This window comes from Triturus cristatus, chromosome 4_1, assembly GCF_964204655.1.
Source record: "Triturus cristatus chromosome 4_1, aTriCri1.1, whole genome shotgun sequence".
Lineage (NCBI taxonomy): Eukaryota > Metazoa > Chordata > Amphibia > Caudata > Salamandridae > Triturus > Triturus cristatus.
The window spans coordinates 979,868,905-979,891,376 of NC_140585.1; the positions used below are offsets into that span (position 1 = coordinate 979,868,905).

Consider the following 22,472-nt stretch of genomic DNA (forward strand, 5'->3'; position numbering starts at 1 on the left):
AAACATTTTTTGTCTGATTTTTTGTCTGATACCTATGTTTCAAGTAAAAGCAACTGCTCTCTGGGTTCAGATCACCCGCTGGGAGCTGATGAAAGCCATAAATGCTACTGAAGATGGCTTTAATGCAAATAAAGAAGAGCTGCATTCAATCAGACTTATGGTGATGGAAAACAGATATGTTTTGGACTTAATGACAGCAATCGAAGGAGGAGTATGTAAAAAACGTAATCCAGTATGCTGTACTTTCATACCGGCGAATGATGAAGATGAAGGAAATCTAACTCAGGCCATATTGACTTTGCATAATTTGCATGGACAGATGAAGAAAGAGGGGGGTGCTTCAGATAAGTGGTTCACTGGCGGGTTTGATTGGGTTCCGTCCTGGATGTCGGGGTTGTCTAAGGCCTTGTTGCCTATAATAGTTCTGTTGCTATTGATGTGCCTAGTATTTCAGGTTATCCTAGCATGTTGCAAGAGGGTTACAGCTAAAGTGGGAGGTATGTTCCCTATAGGGAGAAATAAAGAGATGCAAAATATAGAATTGGAAGAAATGCACAGGGGTAGTGAAGAAGTAGTCGAAGAATCGACTAGAGAGGGGAATGAAAGGAATCAAAACCCTAATTTAGATTTAGGACCTAATTATTCAGTTGTATCTGTCACGTGCCCACACACTGTGAAATATTATGTAAAGACAGAAAAAAGGTATAATGCTGTTTAAACGTGCATGTTAAAGTTGCACAATTGTATCTGGAAATAACCTACAGCCTTCAAAAAAAGGTCTCAATGCAGTTTGGTTTAAGAGTTTTTTCCTCTTCATTGTATTCGAGCTGAGAAAGTACTGCCTAGATATTTAACAGGAAATTCAGAGCAGCAAGAATGTTTTCCATTTTAGTCTGTAGTTTGGCATGAGAAGTCACAAACAACAGGAAAGAGCTGTTCTTTAAATAAATGTATGTAATATGGGTGGGACATAACGGAAAAGCAGGAAGCTTTTTCTATTGTGAACATTGTATTAAATATGGATCTAGGCCAAAATTAGTATTATAGGATGTAGACTTGAAGTGTATGTTAGTTGAGATTGACTTGTGCTTCGCTCATAGCACATCACTCTCCCAGCTGAATTAGCCTGGCATGTACAATAAACCTTTTTGTACTCCCTTTTGTTGCAGATGTGGTGATTAAATGATTTGCACTGCTTAAAGGATTTTTTCCCCGACACTTCCTAGATCTAACAACATGGAAGTGAATACCACTTTTTCCACTGAAGCCAAAGTGAAAGCTTGCTTACCACACTAGATGCCGAGGAAATATGGAAATAAACATTCTCTCTTTTACTAAAGTGTCTGTTTTAGTTGAACATAAACTATTAATGTGTCCCAAAGTACAAGGACGTTTCTTTTCTTTCGATTCAAACGTTTAAGACCCCAGTTAGATGTGCATTTTAGAAGGTACGCAAGACAAGGGAAACACCCACTCCTGTTTAAATGTAGGAATCACGCTTTAGTGCTGCCACAGAGAAACCTCTCGACCACCCACTGTGGTACCTGAAAGAAGCTCTAGGCGGAGAACTATCCCTTCAAACAGCCTTTATATTCTCAGGATACGGAGTTACCGTCTGTGTGAACCAACAACACTTATCGCATCGGAAGGCCGGAAGAGACTGACCTTTCACTAAAGAGAGCCGTCCAAGTCCTAATATCATTGGAGAAGCTCTAAAAGCACAAATCTGGCGCGGAGCTTCGTTATATAGTAATGGACATCTTTTGGAAAGTATTATTTTTTATCGTTCTCATCTGCAAATAGTGCAGAACATGTCATTGATATTTCAGACCTGCACAATTCGAGAAAAAAACATTGCCTAAAAATATGTCAGCTGGGTAAATGACAACAAACGCTCTCTCTTTGTCCAGTTAAATCCAACACGATTTCCGGGATAACCCTGCTTGTCAAAACTAGTTGAGTTGGCAGACTGAACTATTTTCTTCCAACTGCAGTGTCACTACAGGGAAATACCTTTTACTACAGAAACATGGCAGTTGGAACTAACTTTTGGTGCCAGGATATCCTTCTGAGAGTCAACTTTTAGTGCTGTGAGGTCATACTGGGAACTAGCCTTACATTAAGAGCAGGTGTGCGTTCTTTGATGTATTTACTTTGCTGCTCCAATATTGTAACTGCCTTGTTATGACTGTTTTATTTAGGAAGTGGTTGGTGTTAGATGCCTTTGCCTGTCAAGAGGACACAGAATTAACCACTAATTGCCCCTGTATGTTCATTTGTTTTACTTGCAGTCATGGAATCACGGTGTTAGAGGTACTTTTTTTGTTCATAAAGTAAAGAAAGGTACGCACATGGGCTCTCTTAAACATGCGACAAAATACTAGTCTTTTCTGCAGGTTCCACTGCAATACAAATTTGACAAAGTAAAGACAGGGACACACATAGGCTTTCTTACGAATTCAACAAAAAACATTGTACTTTTGTATATGTAGCACTGCTGTCGCCATATCTTTATTAAAAAACCCATATCATTTTCTTGCAAACTGCAGTGTCGGCAATGATGCCTGCATGGAAAACTCATGTGTATCCCTGCCCTGAGTGCCCGACTCAGAGTGAAACTGCTTTTTCCTGACTTATTTTAGTACCTGGAATCACACTAATCTAGCTGGTGCGCAGACGTCTAGGCCTGTCCCTAGTAATGCAAGGTCCCAGGTCCGTGACCTGACATTTCACCTTATCAAATCCACGTCGAACAACAACACCCTTCTAAACAACTTAAACACATTTTTAAAACTAGAACATCCACACCTCAGTTAAGACATGCAAGTGCAAGCCAAAGCCTTCTGGACTCTGGTACTGTAAAGACCGTAATGACAATAAACGATCTAGCCGTAGACAGGAAAGAAAATGGAAGAAAACAGAACTTCAGATGACTTCATGATACTGAAGACCCTAAACGCAACCTTCAGACATCTCATAACAGTCAAAGCAAAGTACTATACCAATACCATGAATTATAAAACTAGCAGAAGCAGAACGCTTTTCAAGACAGTCAAGCATCACATCAACCCCATGCCAGACCCTTCTATTCATCACTCCACAGGAAAGTGCAATGCCACCAACCTCTTCTTCAGTGACAAAATACAGAATATCCAACAACCCATCGACAACACCAAGCCTGCTTTATCTCTTATGCCCATTCCTTACCGTAGAATCCCACAATGGCCAGAATTCAAAGCCTTATCTCTCGCACATCTCACGGACATACTCAACTCCACCAAATGCACTTCATATGAAGATGATGGTTTACCTATGTCCTCCATCAAAGCTCTCTATGGACGCTCTCTCACCCCTACCCACAGATTGTCAAAGCCTCCTTCATTCAGGGCATCTTCTCAGAATCCCTCAAGACAGGACAGATCTTCCCACTCCTAAAGAAACCTACACTAGATCATGATGACCTCATTTACTAGCTGCCCATTACTCTCCTGCCATTGATCTGCAAGATTATTGAAATAGCAGTCTGCGTTCAACTCCAAGATCACATCAATGATAACCATCTCCTGCTAGTGACTACTGACCATAGATGACCCCTATCTCACGATATTGCTGCACTTCTCAGATGCCTTTGGCAGTCAACCATCTAACCCCCATTCGCACCTTGCAGGCTTAAATGGAATTTACCAGCAATATGCTTCATTGGTTCTGCTCCTATCTTTCCAAACACCAGTTTGTTCACATGGTCACCTCCAGGCACCTAACGATCTTCACCACCTGCAGAGTCTCCCAGGATTTCACAAGGTCTCCTGTCAACTCCAACCTCTACATGGAGCCGCTTGGTGCTGTACTCCCAGCTAACAGCACTTAATTCACAAATCTACTGATGATACACAATTCACCGTGGACACCAACCTCACCCTCAAGGAACACACTGTCAACAAAAATCAAAACAAAGACGGCCTAATACCAGCTCTCTCATCTGAAGAAAATTAAGCAGTTTCTTTTACAGAGCTACTTCAGAACTGCTGTGCAAGCCCTTGTACACTCACATGGGGATGCGGTGATGCCTGCTCCTTGGCCTGCCAGATTCCACACTGGCACTCCTTAAGGGCATCCTACATGTGCATCACATCTCACCCAGTGCCTGAAGTAATATAATCACATCACCCCATGCTGAAGGAACTCCATTGGCTCCCCATGCCAACCCGCACATTCTTCAAAACCAGCTGTTTCATTTACAAAGCCATCACTATCAGCAACCCTGCTTATCTTGCAGAGAAGCTCACCATCTCTGGTGGTTCTTGGCACATCTGCAGCCAGGACATCATCAGACTGCAGGATAAGTGGAAAAAGAAAGGAAAAAAACCCACACACAATAAGGCAGTAGGCCTTTTCCATCTATGCACGAAGAATTGGAACAAAATGCCCATATTCATCAGAACTGCCCTAATGTTGCTCCAGTTTAAGAAAGAGTTGAAGACTCACCTCTTTAAAAAACACCACAACACAATATTTTAACTGTCCAAACATTGCCTAAGACATGTTGATTTTATGCCTATCTTTGAGCTTGTACAGTGCTGCACTGAATTTTGGTAAGGATTGTGCTATAGAAACACCATATATATTGATTACCCAGTGATGGTCAACGCTTGGCAGTCATAGTTGGGACAATGTTTCTATAGGAAATTGATTTTATGGCTTGCTAATAAACGTTAGCGCAGTTTGACGAATCTTCACAAATCTTTCCAAAAAAAGTCTCAAACTCAGCTCCTACCTCGAATGTTTTGAGACTATCTGTCAAGTGAGAGCCAAGAAAAATGGGGATAAGGGGTCCCCCAAAACGTGTATTTTTCATGCAATGTTCCATAGGAAAATGAACAGTGATTTAGGAAAAACGGCTGAATGTCATTATACCAAATTTGGTGTTAACCCATTCAGTAGTTTTTGAGATATACGGTTCAAAGTTTATGTAAATTTCACGCTGCAGTGCAATTTGGTTTGCTGGCTGCAACATGAAGACAAAGTTGTGGCCACAATTTAAGGACTTGTCCTAGTATATAACAAAAAAAACATATGGCGCAGAGTAGCGGTACCCTGAACCCCCAGGGGTCAAACAAATGTGGGTTTTTTTCTCACAATTTTGTGGAACTGTGGATCCACCATGACCCTCAGTGTGACCCCCCCCAATGTACATTTACGGGGGAACTGCAGATCCCTTGCATTGCTATAAAAAAATTTAAAAAAGGTAGTGGAGGGTTGCCAGTGTGGCTGTCCAACCCCACGCTGCACCTTTGTCCACAGAGAGGGGTTAAATGCATGGCACTGGGTTTGTATTGTAAGGCATGGTAATAATCTATTACTTCACGTTACAAAAGCCCTAGAAATTCGAACAAAAAAACCATGGTAAAAGTGACGTTATAATTAGGTATGATAATAATGCACTGCTTATTACCTCATATATTACATCACTGATGACATTATTGATAACATCACTGATGACATCTGAAATGATATCATTGATGACAACACTGTGCATGGCAAGGGGGCAAGTTATAATTACTTCAAGTCACTAACAGGGGATTATTAGTGTTTTTTTTTGTTTAAAATGCTACGTTAAAACTGACATTTTCACCTAACCATAACAGCACTTTAACCTTTGTGTTTTTTCATTGAATTTTCAATGTAAGGTAAGCTATTACTACCATAACTAATTGTAACATCATCCTGGTCCATTTATACAAAAATCAGACATTCCACGGCTGGGTTAAGTCATGCGCTGTACGGTCCTGCAGGATACTACCACACGTTGTAAAGGTCAATGCGCCGTAATGTCCATGGCGTAAAGACCCTTGTTGTAATGTCTAATATTCCTTTTGTCTGTCTATGACTACTGCTTCAAGAAGGCTGATGACAGCCATTTGCACAGATCTCACACTTAATTGTGCCCATGTTGTGGCTCCTCCTACTTGAAGCCAGCCTCATTTCTACCTGCAGTGAGAGCAATCACCCTGCACAAAAGCCTGAAAATTACACTTGAAAGATAAATCAACCCAAACCGGTTCTGATGCCTTAGGGATTGGATCCCCACCTAGTCTGATAAATGTGTACAAAAGGTGGGACCCAAATCATCCCTCTTTTTTCCAGTCCCAAGTTCTTTTTGACCAAGGAAGGGAGTACTCCACAGCGTTATAGAACAGTAGCTGTGTAACCACGGTTGGTGTCTTCCTGACAGTCATTCTCAAAAAGGTATGGGATGGGCACAATATCTGAAGTCTGCACTTTTTTCTGAAGGAGTGGAGGGTCTGCATGAATTGCCCAGAAACCTACCTGTCTGCTGGGAGAGCGAAGAAGCATGCCTGGCCCTGCAAGAGGAGGGGCTGTTCACGAGGATAAACCAGCGTATTCCCTGAATAACGAGAAACCAGGGAAATCGGACTACCCACAGCGTAAAGCCAGGAACCTGTGCTGAAAAAGGGTCCCACGTCTCCCTGAGCAATTCTTGAGTGAGATGCATTAAGACGTTTTGAAATCAAGTACCACAGTGTCATTGTCTGCCTGGCAATCTGATGTGGACTGGAGACTGGTGCTGTAGCTTCCGATGTTGGGAAACGAAGCCATGTCGTCGCCAAATAAAGCAGCCCTGATTGGCCTAGGGGCTGCAACTGCTGAATTTGAGCACCAGTGAAGACAACTAGCGCTGCCACGCAGATCTGCCTTGCCAACTTCACCAGTAATGACTGACCCAGAGAGAGGCTGACACCCCAGTCCCCTCGGGAGAGGAGCCACAGCCAAGACGCCATAAGCACAAACCACATCTGCCACAAATCTAGAACAGCAACGATAACCAGCAGGTAAATGTGGGGCTTAGTTACACACTTGGGTATTCTATAGCCCAAATATCTTTAAGCTAGCATGAATGGAGGATACGCCTTGCTCAGGAATCCATATTCTGTTTTTCAGACCCTCACCCCCACTCGTTTAGTGGCATGCTTCATCTCCAGGTCTCATCCTGTACTCTGAAAACCAGGATAGGCTCAAACTTGTTCCAGGGAGCACTTTGTATAATATCTGACTGGGTCTATAATTAAATACCTTAGGTTTCCCCTTATTGTTGATGCCCTAGGTATGGTTAAAAAGTGTGATAATGGGGTGCACAAGGGTAGTTTATCTTCCCTACGCTCGCTTACATTTTGTTGACATATTTCAGCCCTATTAGACTTGGCATCTGTTGGAATGTTTCCCCTGGCTTTTTGCTTTCTGACCTCCTGGTTTTGACTCCGTTTTTGCTGGCTTAGTGTCTCTGCGCACTTTCTCACTGCTGTTCAGTGTTAAAGTGCAAGTGCTACTGTTGTAAATTGTGTTAAGGATTGGGGTTTCCATGATTGGCATATTTGATTTACTTGTCAGTCCCTAGTAAAGTGCACTGAGCGTACCAGGGCCTGTAAATCAAATGCTGCTAGTGGGCTGCAGCACAGGATTGTGCCATCCACACAAGCAGACCTGTACATGTAACTCGGCCTGCCATTGGAGAGCCTGTGTGAAGTCTGGAACTGCCATGTCGACTTGGCAAGTGTAGGAAGAAAGAAGAAAAGAGTGGTACTTGCACTCCTTGAGTGATCTTCTTATGTCAGGTAGTAAAGTTAAGTGTGCAGTTGAGGTATCGCTCACTGGTCCACGAGCGTGTGATACAAATAAGGTAAAGCGTCTCCCGCGGGGAGACGTCCCCTTCGTGCACAGCTTCTGTCTCCAAACCAATGGAGTAATCAAATTGAAAAGCGAATAAACTTTGTATCTTCGTTGAATCAGCATTTATTTAATCATCCTCATAAATTCTTTTGTAAACCAATAAACTTGTAATCCATTTCATGAAACCAAACATGTTGTGCATGGAAATCAGGGTCCCAGTTGGTTACACCCGATGCATTTCGGGTTGGATTAGCCCTTCATCAGGGGACCTATTTATTTATCTGAAAAAAAGAAGCACGAAAGGAAGCTGGGTTACCAACCTAGTCAACATATAAGATATAACAATAAAAATGACCCATGCAGAAACGGGATAATGGGTGGAGGAATCTCTACTCACTTGAATTATAATGTGCGTGCAAAGGGTGAGGTTGAAAACTGAGTAAAGTAAGAACTGGCACCGGTAAAAACATTTAGTGACGTGCTGTTGACTGCCCCAACACATTACATAAACGTCAGGTGACGGTGAGACAAACCCGGTGTATTCGAGTCATGCTACTCGAATATACGAGAGAGACTCTATGATGGTGTGCCATAAGTCAAATCACTTTGAAGAAGTGAAACAGTAGACAATATCGGCGTCTGTGACAATAAACACATGCCGAATCTGTATGTTTGAAAAGAATTCATGCGACTAGTAAAATGGAAAAGAAATCTCGAAAGTGGCTAACGGTCTGTGCGGTTATTGGGAAATGCCGGTTGTGATGAGAATGTGCACATAACTAATACCATGCAAAACACATAGAACAAGAGAAACGCCGGTTCAAACAGAGGAAGAGCCCCCCGTGCTGGTGTCTGCATACCTGTATTTTCAGTGTCCTGAAACTCCGTATCGATCCATGTTAGTAAACGGTGTGCAAGGGTAAATGCCAGTTTAAAACGGCGTGTGGAGGTGGGAACGCTTTCTGACCTCCCGGTTTGGACTCTGTTTTTGCTGGCTTAGTGTTTCTGCACACTTTCTCACTGCTGTTCAGTTTAAAAGTGCAAGTGCGCCGGTTATAAATTGCGTTAAGGATTGGGGTTTCCATGATTGGCATATTTGATTTACTTGTCAGTCCCTAGTAAAGTGCACCGAGTGTACAGGGCCTGTAAATCAAATGCTGCTAGTGGGCTGCAGCACGGGATTGTGCCACCCACACAAGCAGCCTGTAAATGTAACTCGGCCTGCCATTGCCTGTGTGCAGTCTGGGACTGCCATGTCGACTTGGCAAGTGTACCTACTTGCCAGGCCTTAACCTTTTTTCTTTCTTTTTTTCTCAGTCACCCCTAAGGTAGGCCCAAGGCACCCCTGTGGGCAGGGTGCAGTGTATGAGAAAGGTAGGACATGCCCTGGTGTGTGTGGCATGTCCTGATAGTGAATTACAGCCAATTTCGTTTTTCACTATTGCAAGGCTACCTTTCCCATAGGAACAGAATGGGGAGTTTGTTAATAACATCTTATAAACATAAATGGCCGTAGGAACAAGGTAGAAAAATAAGCATTTAGTATGCCGGAATTCAGAATCTAAAGATGCACCTTTTAGTGAAGGTAATTTGTACAATCTGTGTTTGAAAATACCACTTTTAGTAAGTAGCTATTTTCTTGCTCAGCTATCCAATAGGCCTCTGCTGGGTTTGTGGATTGACTGTCTGGGTTTTGGATGACAGGGGCTAGAGAGGAGCAGTGGCCCCAGAGAGTCTAGATGGGTCAGGGAAGGGCTGAATAGACCTGGGCTACATTTAGAGTAGGTGGAGGAGATTTCATTCATCTGAATGGGCCTGGTCTGCCTCTGACAATGCAGTCTCCACCTCCTGGCAGGAAGCTACACCAGAGAGGACAGAACTGGTTCTGGCTGGGCACAGACACCCTCTGCCTGAGAGGACAAAGAATTTGGGGCAATAAAAAGTGGGGCCCAAACCCCTGAACTTTAGAACTCGTTGGAATAAAGGAACCTGCCAAGAAGAGGAGCTAGAAGAGCTGCCAGGAGGAGTACTGCCCCTTTGCTGTGCTGTTGCTTTGTTGGGTTGGCCTGCAGTTGCTGCTTCTGCCTTGGGCAGTGAAAGGACTGAACTGAATTTTCTTTACTTGTGCTGAGTATCTCCAAGGGCCTGAAATCGAGCTGTCGTCCTCAGGGACTGCAAAGACTTCACCAACCTCTGGATACCGCTTCCAGAACCGCTGTTTCAGTCGCCGCAGAGAAGGGAACTGCACCCTACTAAGTTGCTGGCCCTATGTCCTGACATCATTTCGCACCGCAACCCTGGTCCCACAGACGATGACAACCCACGCCGACGCCACTAAGCCGCTGCTTGCACCGTGACCTGTGGGCACCGCACTCCGCACCGCCTCGCTTTACTTCGCCATCCTGGTCTCACCGATGCTGTCGCTGCTGCTGACTCGACACCTGTGACCGCATCGTGGCTGGGGGCACGGCGTGTAAAGTGTCACGACGCACCGCCTCGTCCCACACCGCAGTCTGGCCCGCCCGACGCCAGCTTCTGCAAACTGGCTCTGTCGCCTGCACCGCAACCTGCCAGCACCGCACTGAGCACTGTCTGGCCCTGCACCGTCAGCCTTGGTCTCACCGACGCCATCTGGACGATCGTCACCAAGCCTCTGCCTGCATGGCCTCAAGAGGACGCCACGCTCTGCACTGCTTCCATTTTGCAACGCAACCGTGGCGGTTGCCATGGCAGGCTCGCACCCCCGTTTAAGCCGCAACAAGAAAGGTACTGTTACCTAGTCTGTTCACGCTTTGGCTGGCCCATAACGACGCGGTCAGCTGGAACTGTTAGACTATGTGGTTTTTAGCATTGCGTTAGCCCCGTACAGAGATACCGACTCGTACGAACTGTGTTTTCCAGGTATTCTTGCAAAGTATACATTTTAAAGTACTGTATGGTGGATTTTTTATCGTTTTGGTCTTCTCTTAAGTATGTAAAGATATTGGATATTTTTCTAAAATTGTTTGATGACCTTTTGTAGTACTTACACTGTGTTACTCTTGGTTATGTGCAAATGCTTTACACACTGCCTCGAAGATAAGCCTGACTTCTCGTGTCAAGTTACCATGGGGGTGAGCAGGGGTTATTTTATGTGTGCAACTCTCTTATCCAGACTAGAAGGAAGGGTCCCTACTTGGGTAAGGTGCAAACCATTGCCAACTAGAGACCCCATTTCTAACAAGCCCCTATGTCACAGGCCACTGGGCGTTCAGAACTTTCGTCGGGACAGGCCCTTAACCGGTCTGGGAAATGTACACTGAAAAGACTGTCCTCTAAATGTCAGCCGACACATGTTAGCAGACAATACAACATACATAAATGCAGACCTACTTGCTGCAGTACAGGAAACACATATTAGTACCCCTGGAGTCGTCAAGGGTGCTGCTCCATATATAGGAAAGAGCAAGTTGCACGTCACTGTAATCTCACTTGTGCCAGTCATTCACTTAAATGTAAACCGTGCTGCAATCCTGGATCAAATGCAGGGATTGGACTGCACCGGGGACAAGAGACTACAGATGAGTCTGCAATGTAAGCTTAAGATTCTTGCAGAAGTAAATGCAAGTGGTGAAAGAAATTGGACTGAATGGCACATTTATCCAGTGAGAAATGTTGATGCCATCTGCACTTTTAGTTAATCGATGCCCAATCCGTAGAATGTTGGGGCTGTAGTCACGGGATCCTGACCATGACATGGAGAGAGGATAAGGGGAAACAGTGGGGAGTACAGCCTCACATATAAACATAACTTGGATTAGAAATCCAGTATATGTTCTGCTGTCAGATGAAAGTACCTTATTTTACATAAAAGCTATGGACTGTTAGTCAACTGTTGAGTTCTGAGTTCTTGCCCCCCTCTCTACCACTCTGAGAAGCATTTGGCTGCTCACCCTCGCTAGCCTGACAGTAAAGTTAATATAAATCAGTCATCACTAAGGAAGGCCTCATAAAGCCCAGGAGGCAGGGTGCCTTATATTAAAGGCGTGAACATGTAAGTGCAAGCTTAGATATATCCCTATAGTGCCTTTCACCATTGAAGGACACCATAAGTGAAAGACGGTCCAGAGGATAACATGGACTGGCACCTGGGCAAACCAGAGGAGGTAGCCTGCTCCATTATGGTATCGCCTAAATATGTCATGTTTGGTATCAAACAACATGCCTTATCATCCCTGACACGAATCTCATGTCAGGAGCGATGTGGCATGCACACAGGCGGCTACCTTGGAGGTTACCCACCTAGGTTCCCCAGCTTTCCTGTGCTCTGGCAGCCGACGCTTGCTGCCACCAAGACAGGATGATTCTGACCTCCTGCCAGGCAGTGTGATCACTACCAGGAGTCAGGAAAAAAGACTTGGGCAGGAGGACCATACCTCCTCTCTCCCAGGCTGGCTAGTAAAGTGGCACATTAAGGCGGTGATCTTCAAAGGCTACACCGCCTCTGATATGCATCCAGGCCGCCAACCCACAGAAGGAACAGCCACCCCCTTTCCCCAGGCACATTTGCACCCAGGCAGGCTGAGATTTTAGAAAGTTGGGAGGCATACAAGCCCAGAAGGCTAGCCACACCTCTAGTGTGGGCTACCTGGTCTGTATAGCCGAGGAAGACTTCTGCCATTCTTAAAAGAGGTAGAAATAGTGGCTTCTGGGTCGAAAAGGTGACCTGGACCCCCAGTTGGGGTCACTTCATGGGCGGATTGGCTGCTGGGGCTAGTAGTCCATTGGCCACTTGCACTGACACCCCAAACGCTGCTAAATCTAGGATTTAAAGGCTACCCCCGACACCAGAAAGGATATATTAGTGTGAAGCCAAGGACCATCTTTGGGGTTTGTGATAGTATTACAGGTAAAGCCTAACCAGCATTACCACATAATACTCCCACCTTCCTACATACTTGTCACAGTTTGCAGAGCCATAGAAGGATAGGCCCCAGGACTCCAGTGGCAAATCACCTCAGCCACCAAAGCTGGGGCCCAGTATACCCTTTCGACCCTGTAGCCTACTTAAACACAGTCTGTCATAACAAAAAAACTAATAAATGCTAAAAACCACCCTGCCTTTAACAATTTGCTATAAACACACACACCATGTGCTTTCCATTAACAGGTACACTTTTTTTTTTTAAACATGCTAAAAAGTAATCTCTACCTCAATTATTTTTCGCAAGCATAAAAAGTATTACGTCCCATAACAACCAACACTATAACACTAATACACCACATACACATTTTCAAGCTATAAGAACTATTTTAGTATACCTATAGAGTTGCCTTACTGTATAATACTATTAAAAATACCCACACTTTCTTTCATAACCCTTTCCCATTACTTTTCAAAATCGTTCCCGTTCCTTTAAAAATGTTTTTCTACTCATTAAGCAACCCACCCCAATTTATATGCCATGTTACATAAAGATGTTAAAAGAAAAACATGCTTTCTTTGCAACAACCATACCTATAGCATTTAACAATTTCTAAAGCAAAATAAATTACTACCCAAACCAGTTAGCTTTTACATTTTCTTTAATTTCTTTGTGATACAAAATAAACCACTCTAAAGTGCCTACAAAATACCAGCAGCCCTGATCATCTGCATGGGAGTCACAGTAGCACATTTGAGTATCCTTGCAGAATTTCATAAACACATTTGTTCGAGATACACTATCTACATCAGCTTTTTTGTCGAACTTGCAGAATTTTGTAGTTCCTCTTTTATGAACAGAGAAAGTGAGAGGCATTGGTACCTGCACCTCATCTATCCATTACGCTTCTGGTCTCGACCTAAACCTGATATTTTAAAATGTTTTTTATACTTTCAACTTGTACCCAGCATACCCTTCACTATTTAGCAGCTACGCAGGGTTCTGAAAGTTCATTTTCTATTCTAACATTCCTAAAACAGAAAACACTTGGACCACACAGTCACAAAACTCAAAATGCCTTAGCTAGTATTAGAGGCAGCAACCGAGACAGAGAGGACCCAACACTTGACCAATGACCACCATCCACCTCAAAAAATAGCATTACCACACAAGTTCATTCACTGTCAGAATACACTGTTTCATCAACTCATTTTATCAACATAATTAGTTCGAACTGCACAGCAGTTCGAACAACTATATCTACTATGCTGTGTTTTGCTGTATGTGCACCTTTAAATTCAAGTTCATCTCTTACAAGGCCAACTTCATGTTCTGACTCCACTGCACAGTACTCTTCTGTGAGGGCACAGGGTACCTCTGCTAAAGTAGTCTCCTTAACAAATAGGCCATGCTTAAAGCTTACATAATGTGGTAGATTGAGATCTGGATTCATTTTCGGATTTTCTTTCTAGAAGAGTGTGGGTTGGATAGATTTTCCATGAACTCAGATTCCCCAACTGTCACAGAAACACTTCCCCTAACAAAAAGCAGAACATATTGGCTTTGTCAATGCTTGCAGTTACTGTGTCCATGGTTGTAGTCGAAGTGCCTTATAATTAAGAATACATAAACACCACCCATACAGCACACTAGATGCTGCCCCACTGTGGCCAACAGCCGGACACTAGGGGGCATCCTTTGTGCCAGTGAAAACACCTCCAAGTTTGATGCCACTACTATAAAACAGTCTTCAATGACCTGTCACCAAAGGCAGCACAATGTGTTATTTACAGGGGTATGCTCAGTGCTTTTAAATGGGCCGATAGTGTCCAGTAATGAGTACCAACACTGTTTTATTTGAAGAGGGAGAGTACCTGCACTTCTCAAGAAAACGTAATACTTTTAATTGGAGAGTACCGACACTTCTCAGAAACAAAGAATCGTTTGTGTATGGAATGAAAAAGTGATAACAAAACACTTTCTCCAGATGCAGACTATTTCTTGTGGACTGTGTGTTCAGATAGCACATATGAGATTGGACCAAATAATTGGGAACCTTCTTTGCAAACAACGTTGAATTGATCAAGGAACTCTATAATTACTTCTCTCTGGTGTGCCTTGGTGCTTGTGAGATTACTTCTCAGAAACAAGCAGGTAATCTGAGTACCTGAACTTCTATTTTTCCATTTCAAGCACTGGGTATACTCCACTCCGTGCAGATGTCTTTTTTTCAAGGCATACTCTACCTGTTACTACTCTCTTTTAAAGTTCCCATTTTATATCAGGCAATTCTCTCTCCCTGTGTACATAATACTACAAAACTGTCTCCTAAGATACACTATCACTGCACCTCTGATATGACACATCAGCAATGCACTTCTCTTAAGGATCACCAGCCATTTAGCTCTCTTTTCAGGCACAGATCGGCTTCACAACGTTTTCTAAGAGCATCACTCATTTTCTGCAGCTGTCTTCCTTAAGGTACATCCCACTCTTTAGGGGTATCTACCTAGGGTATGTCACAGCCTACAGATATATTTCTCCCACTCAGGGTGCATCGCCAAGCTTAGAGCCTTCTTAAACAGCACCGACCCCTGGAGATCTCCCTCCCCCAGTTCACGCCTCGCCTCCTGCGTCTTTCGTTTCTCGCGCACACGCAGCTAGCACCACTCAGCTCTAGCTCCCAGTGTGCCGCACCCCTGGAACTCTCACGCAAAGCACATCAACCTTGCAGAATTGTATATCATGGGTCCATATCTCTTCTGGCCTCTCTGTCTCCGTGGCACCTCACTTCCTCTGCAGCTGTTTCCCTTTTGGAACAACACTCCTGAAGCTTTCTCTCCCATTGCACTTTGACTTCACCCACTGCACCTCTCTCTCCCAAAACACATCATCGCTTGCAACCGGGGACATTTTAGCCTGCAGATTTCTCTACCAAGGCACCTCATACTAGCAGTTCTCTAGCTCTGCCCACATACCAACATGCATGCATCACACTCCTCCACTGAGCACAACACCGCCTGCAGCTTTCTCCCACCCCAGCCCCTCCACTCCACTCTCCCTCAGGGGCACATCGCTGTGGCTGAACGACCCCCCCTCCCCCCCCCCCCATACATCCTATCGCTACTGTTAGCGCTCTCGTGGCATATCCACCTTGCTCAACCCTCTACCACTATTTAGCACAACAGTGCATATTTACTTCCAAAGACGTCTTTTGCAAATTGCTCCCATGAAGAAACTTTGCTCTTCCCTGCCTCTAGTTCCTATGTGCCACGACACTTCGCTTATGTCCCCAGGCCTCCATTTACGCGTGATCCTCCCTTCTTATGTTTAAATGCAGAGCCCCTCCCTAGCTTCAGTTTAGATCACATGGACATGATGGACTACACCCTCGGCCACCTCTTTCAACTAACGTCCTGCATTTCATTAATCAACCCTTCTTTCCGCCCCACTCTGATTTGTGGCAAAATACTCCCAATTCCAGTTGTACCCTATATCGCCCACAAAAAACCCGATCCAGAACAATGTCTGTGTGTGAAAAACCGAAAATCTAACAACACTCCAAAGCACTGCGGGACGTTGCTTGTTCAATTCTCTGCGAGTTTCATCTCCCAGCTGAGAGCGATAAGCATGCAGACTGCTGGTTCTTACTGATAGTGTCAGAGACAGCGTTGGTTTGTGAGTGCGAGGCAGTGATCCTGAAGCATAGGCTTGCTGCAGACAGTACTCACTGTTTTGATTTTGCGTGCTACTCTTCTGCTCTCTATAACACCAGGGTGGGTGATACTTCCAGATGTAGCACGCCCTTCACCTGTTGCCATGCGGGCTCTGATCAGCTGTTTGATTGTCCTAAGCAACTCTTCGGATGCCCCGCCGCTCATCCCCGGGATCCACTCATTTGCTCCACACTTCAGCGCAGTTCGAAAAAGCCAATCAGGAGGGCGCTGTGGGTGGAGCTGCCATGCTATGCCTGGAGGCTCTCCGCTGTGAAACGACAGTTGTCACCCCGCAGCAGCTTCAGTGTGGATCTACCTGTCGGCCATTTCGGAGGGAGAATATACAGGTCCCAAAGCGGCAGAAGCCCTGTAATGGGGTATACAAGTTCACAGTTGAATTTAGTAAACTGATTGAATAATCATATACTTTGATATACAAAAATGAAGCGCAGAAATCTTGGACCAATATTATAGAATAAATCATCTTATTTTCCAGTACACACACGTTTAATATTTCCCTTCAAAAGCAAGAAAACATCAAAATAATATTTTGCTGAAAGGATTTGCTATTTTGTATAGACACACTTATGCTCTGTTTCCTTTAAGAGTTACATTTCATTACAAAGATGGCCGCCAATGTTTTATACATCTCTCATTCTAGTCCTCCGACTGTGTATTATCATAACACATGCTGTGCTGTCAATCGGAGCGCAGCTGGCTGAAAAGAGCCCCAGGAATGTTTTAGGATAATACTCCACTGTACTCTTCACTGGCCAAGGGCGGCACCAACTTTCTATGCTCTAACTAACGTTTCCTTGACTGTGGAGACACTTTATTAGGAAGTGATTAATCGGTTTCTAGTCATACGTTTGTGCCTGTAATGCAGCTGTTTGTTTTTTGGTTGTTTAGCAAATGGGTAGGTACATTTTGAATACAGTTTTCCATGTGTATATACTACATGACAATATGTTCCTTTTGTGTGTTTCTTATAACTGCTATATTTTCTGATTCAGTGTCTGTTTCACTATTTACCTTTTTTTTTTTTAACCAGAACGAATAAAAAGTGGTAGATCGTTTTGAATGTGGTACGATGGGTGGAAAATCGAATTTCTTCTGCATTATTTTCATTACAAACCGGGGGGGGGGGGCATGACTGTATTTGCCTATTAGAGACATACAGAATACCAACAAATATAGGTATAACTGCCCTTTTTATTGCATCATGCCTAGTGTAAATAAAACGTGTATCTTCCATCGTATTGTAAACTAAATTAAAGTACTAAGTGCCTGTAGCTGCACTTGAGTTATTTACATATGAAGTTGTATTCTCTTTTCTGTTGAGTAAATGTACACAAATACTTAATGTGTGTTTAATTATTGAACGTGTTCTGCCATATGTCACTTCAGCAGCTTCAGACCACCGATGGATGGGATTATGGCAGACACCCAGTGGCGGCCCCTCTGCTAAGGCGGAGCAGCATCGCTTCACTGCTCTCGGAGTAGTGTAAAAGCAAAAATAAAATGATAATAGAAGTCAATATCATTTTATTTTTAGTATCAGCCAGGTTAGGGCGGGGCTGGGCTCCTGTGACGTCAGGTAGGTGGAGTGGTTGCTGCACTCTAAAGTGCACATGCCGGTTTGGCCGACCGTCTTGGCCCAGCCGAACAGTCATGCGCACTTTGCATGTTCCCCACCAGGCTGCAAAACACAGCCTGGTAGGGAACATGCATCGACTCCCTGTGCCCGTCTGAGCGCTGAACCATGTCGCTCAGACCAATCACAATGCTGCAATGCAGCTTTGTGATTAGCTTAGGGAAGCCTGGGTGCTGCCTGTCGACAGAAGCCAGGAAGAGGAAGGAGGAGAGACGGCGCGCTGAGGTAAGTACATTTTAATTTTTCTTTTATTATTTTTCCCCTACTCACCCCCCGGTCCGCCACCCCCGCTCCGTACTGGCCACCACTGGTGACACCAAGCAACTGTACACACCTCATACCTGTCAACCCCTTGATTCTAAAATGGGGGCAAAGCCAGGCATGTAATAGAGTGGGCCCGTTAACGTGAAGGAAGAGTGAACACATTGGAGTATAGGAGGCCTATAGGCGAGTTTCCTATTTGGTACGAAGAGTTCGCGAAAGGGGTTGTGAGAAAAGGTGGGATGAGACTGTGCCGTATAATCCTGACATTACTCCTTTGTGGAACCCCTACAGGTTCGAATAAGACACTGTAGGTGAGGGCTGTAAGGAACAAGGGCGAGGGCCCAAGCAACACTTTAGGCATTGATGCAATTGCATGTGGCACCAGGTTTGTCGCGGGTGGAGGCCAAATTCCTCCCTCAGCTGGTTGAAAGGTTTAAGATCTCCTGAAAGCAGAAGCTGATCTAAGGTGTGAATACCTGCTTCTCTCCATTGAATCCAACACTGGGTCCAACCGTCCATGCGTAAACCATCGTTGCTCCATAGGGACACATTTCATGTAGTCGTGGGTCTACCCCGAATAGGTGGTGTGCGCGTAGCAAGGCCTTGTGCATAGCGCATAGCACAGGGTGCGAAGTTCCTGATTGACAGGTGCGGCCACTGTACAGAATAGACAGTCCTGTGCCAGCAGAGAGTATTTCCCGTTCGATGTGGACCCAATGCGGGTGGTCTGGGACACTAGTAGTACATATGCCAATTGAGAGTGCTGAAGGGCAAGGGCGTAATGATCTACCGACGGGAGGCCCAGGCCACCGCATGAATGGAGTGCCATTAGTTTGGTCGCGGCTAGACGGTGTTTCGAAGATCCCCATACAAAGGATCGAATTTGGGAATCAATGAGGCACATCGTGGACTGAGACACCTGGATGGGGAGCATCCCAAGCAACTATGTGAAGGGCGGCAATGTAACCATTCGGACTGCCTGCACCATGCCCCACATGGAGAACCCCAGGTTAGACCATTTCTCAAAGTCTTGTTTATCTGGACTATTGATGAGCCCATGTTGTCCGAAACCATCCCCTCAATGCCCCTCTTCACCAGCATCCTTAGGTATTTGAGCCATGCGGGCTGCCAGCGGAAGGGGTGTCCATGTATGGCCGCATTGGTGGTGCCGACCAAGATTGGGAGGGCTCCGCTCTTGTCCCAATATACTTTTTTTATTTTTATATCTTTATTAACCAGTTTCATTTAAGTTACAATACTTCCATCGATAGCAATAGCATCATACAGTAACAATTGTAGACCAATAATAAAAAGAAGCAAGTCACTAGTTCTATAAGTGATATACATCTAATGCAAATTGGACACAGTAAGGCTAGTTCTAGAATTAGAATCCATCCGACCTGTTAAATTGCACAACAGTCTTGAATTGGAACGAGTGGTACATACTTTTATCTACAGATCACATTTGTTGCAGTGACAGTTAATGTTAATGGAGCACCAGTTTAGCCCACACCCGCCGGGACCAATCCATGTTCTAGCTGTGAAGCAGATTGTGGGTGTTGCGCCACTGTATACGTTTTCAAGGGGCCCCAGATGTCTTTTGGGCGAGATGACCTGGGCAAAGTGCTGGCATACAAATCACTGTTTATGTTGCAGTATTCTAATCTATGTAACCAGCCTTTTAGTGTGGGAGCAGGTTTACGTATCCATTTAATTGCTATTTCTCTTTTAGCCAATACCAACCCAATGGCAATACATTTCTGAATCCCCTTTGGAAAGTTAACACAATAGCCCAGCAGAGCGACCTCTGGAGTGGGAGAGATCTCCCAACACTACCATTTCCCCCAATGTTTGGAAAACTGCTTCCCAGAAGGTCTTAATTTTACCACAATTCCAGGAGAGGTGGGCGAAGTCCGCGTGCTGGGCCCCACATTTCAAGCAACAGTCGGGTCTGTCTGGATCAATCCTATGTATAGCCTCGGGGGTAATGTAAACTCTCTGCAGAAATTTAAAATGGATAAGTTTATGATGGCTGTTCAGGGAGATCTCCCCGGTCTGACCACAGCACACTGCCCATTGGTCATCCAAATTAGAATGCCCCAAATTGGCCTCCCAGGAAGCTCGTATCTTAGAGTCGTCAATTGGGATTATGTCCACGCATGCGCTATACAGCCTGGAGGTCAAGTGCTATCCCCCTATATACTCAATGATTGTGGTGAGTGGGGCGAACTGTTCTGGTTCTAATGGAAATCCTGGTGTAATCGCCCTTAGCAACAAACACACACAGTTCAAAATAAATTTGTCCATAAACGACGCCTCGCTATACCTGTCCTCTTCTGAGATCGAAAAAACCTGTCCCCCGTGTATGCATCCCCTATTTTATTCATGTCATATTTGGAAAGGGTTTGCTGAACTATCAGTTTGCCTGTAATTGGAATCCAGCGGTTGTTGATGATCGGCAGACTAGGAGAATATAACATCGGGCAACCCGTAACTCTAATCAGCTTCTGCAAGGCCCAGCTAGTGGTCGAGACCGTTTGTATATCCTTCGGGTTACAGGGAATACCCGTGGACAGTGCTGGGAGTGCCAGGCAGGACCAAATCCGCCTCTGGGCCCAAGTACGAGATCCTGGCGTCCGGATAAAACCAGGAGTGTGCATTGTGCCTCTAAATAGTATAATTGAAGATTAGGAACCCCGAAACCCCCTTTGGCGTAGGGAATATCCCCACAAACTCTAGACCTCTTGTCCCCCCAGGTCAGTCTATTGAGGTGGGTGCGTAGTGTCATGAAAAAACGGTTCATAATTGGGATGGGAATATCGTTAAACAAATACAGAAATTTGGGGAGAACTACCATCTTGATCAATGCCACCCGGCCTGCAATCGAAAGAGGGAAACGCAACCATCGTTCCACTAGTAATTCCAGCTTGTGTACAGCTTGGCCATAGTTTAGTTGGATTATTTGGGTGGTGTCTAAGTGGATATGGATCTCTAGATACTTAACAGAGTCCGTGCACCAATCAAGTGGAAACTCGCATTCCCATCTCTTGGTGCTAGTGGTAAGGGGAAATATCACAGACTTGTGCCAGTTAATCCTGAGTCCCCAGAACCGACCGAATTGAATAATCTCCCTGATCAGAGATTCCATGTTGGCCTGCGGTTCCCGGACATAAAGTATAATGTTGTCCGTGTATAAAGAAACCAAAAGGGGTCCTGTGTTAAACTGAAGCCCTCTATGTAGGTGGCGTTCCTGAAATTGTCTAACAAAGTGGTCCATTGCCCGAATAAATAATAATGGTGATAAGGGGCAGCCTTGCCTGGTGCTGCGTGACAAAGTAAATGACCTGGACAGCGTGCCATTCAAACGTAGCCTGGCAGTCGGACCACTGTTTAAAAGAGCTGTGACGTCGATGAACCCCCTGGGCATGCCCATCCTGCGCATAACTGTTAAGAAAAAGGACCATTCCAGAGAATCAAATGCTTTTTCCGTGTCCAGCAGTACTGCTGCGGCCGGAACCTCCGGACTAATTCTATGCAAAACAGCTAACAAAGTTCGTAAATTTAAGGAGGTGGATCTGTGGGGCACGAATCCCGACTGGACAGAGGAAATTATTCTATCCAATAATAGTAAGAGCCTCAAGGCTGTCATTTTTGCTAAGATCTTATAATCCAGGTTTAACAAGGAAAGTGGTCTGTAAGATCCGCACAGCAAAGGGTCTTTCTCAGGCTTGGGCAGCAGTACTATAACTGCCTCTCTGAGGGAGGGGGGTAGTTCTTTACGTTCCAGTGCCTCATGGTAAACCTCGAGCAGTCGGGGAGCTAACAAATCTTTGTATGTTTTATAAAAATTGCCTGTGCAGCCATCTAGGCCAGGCACGGTGGAGCCATTTAGGTGCACATGCATCAAAATTCGGAAAAGCGATTCCTTATTAGCGAGAAATAAGGAATCGTTATTAAGGAATCGCATTTCTGAATGCATTAACAGATTCGGAAAAAAAAAGCGATTTCTTAAAAATCGCTAATATTTACCGAATCCACAGTAGCGAGTCGAGCATCACCGAATAGCAAATAGCGATTTCGGTAATAGCGAAATCGGTATTAGCGATTTCGGTAATAGCAAAATCAGTAATAGCGAAATCGGTAATAGCGAAATCGCAAAAAACGGGTCGCTCTGGGAACGGTCTTATGACATCACCACCAGGAAGTAGAGCTGCCCCACCCTAATTCACTCGCCTGAGGATTTCACAG

General features: G+C 44.7%; 1 protein-coding gene across 3 annotated transcripts in view; it reads right to left on the minus strand.

Annotated features, from left to right (window-relative positions):
- The window catches only part of GAS2L3 (growth arrest specific 2 like 3), a 242,004-nt gene extending 225,412 nt beyond the window's left edge, over positions 1 to 16,592 (minus strand). Inside the window, exon 1 of one of the 3 annotated variants that reach the window (XM_085653891.1) lies at positions 16,322 to 16,592. The gene's annotated coding sequence lies outside the window, so the exon portion shown is untranslated. The remainder of the gene's footprint in view (positions 1 to 16,321) is intronic. The other 2 variants (XM_085653890.1, XM_085653892.1) reach the window with 2 other exon arrangements.
- Between the last annotated feature and the right edge of the window lie 5,880 nt (positions 16,593 to 22,472).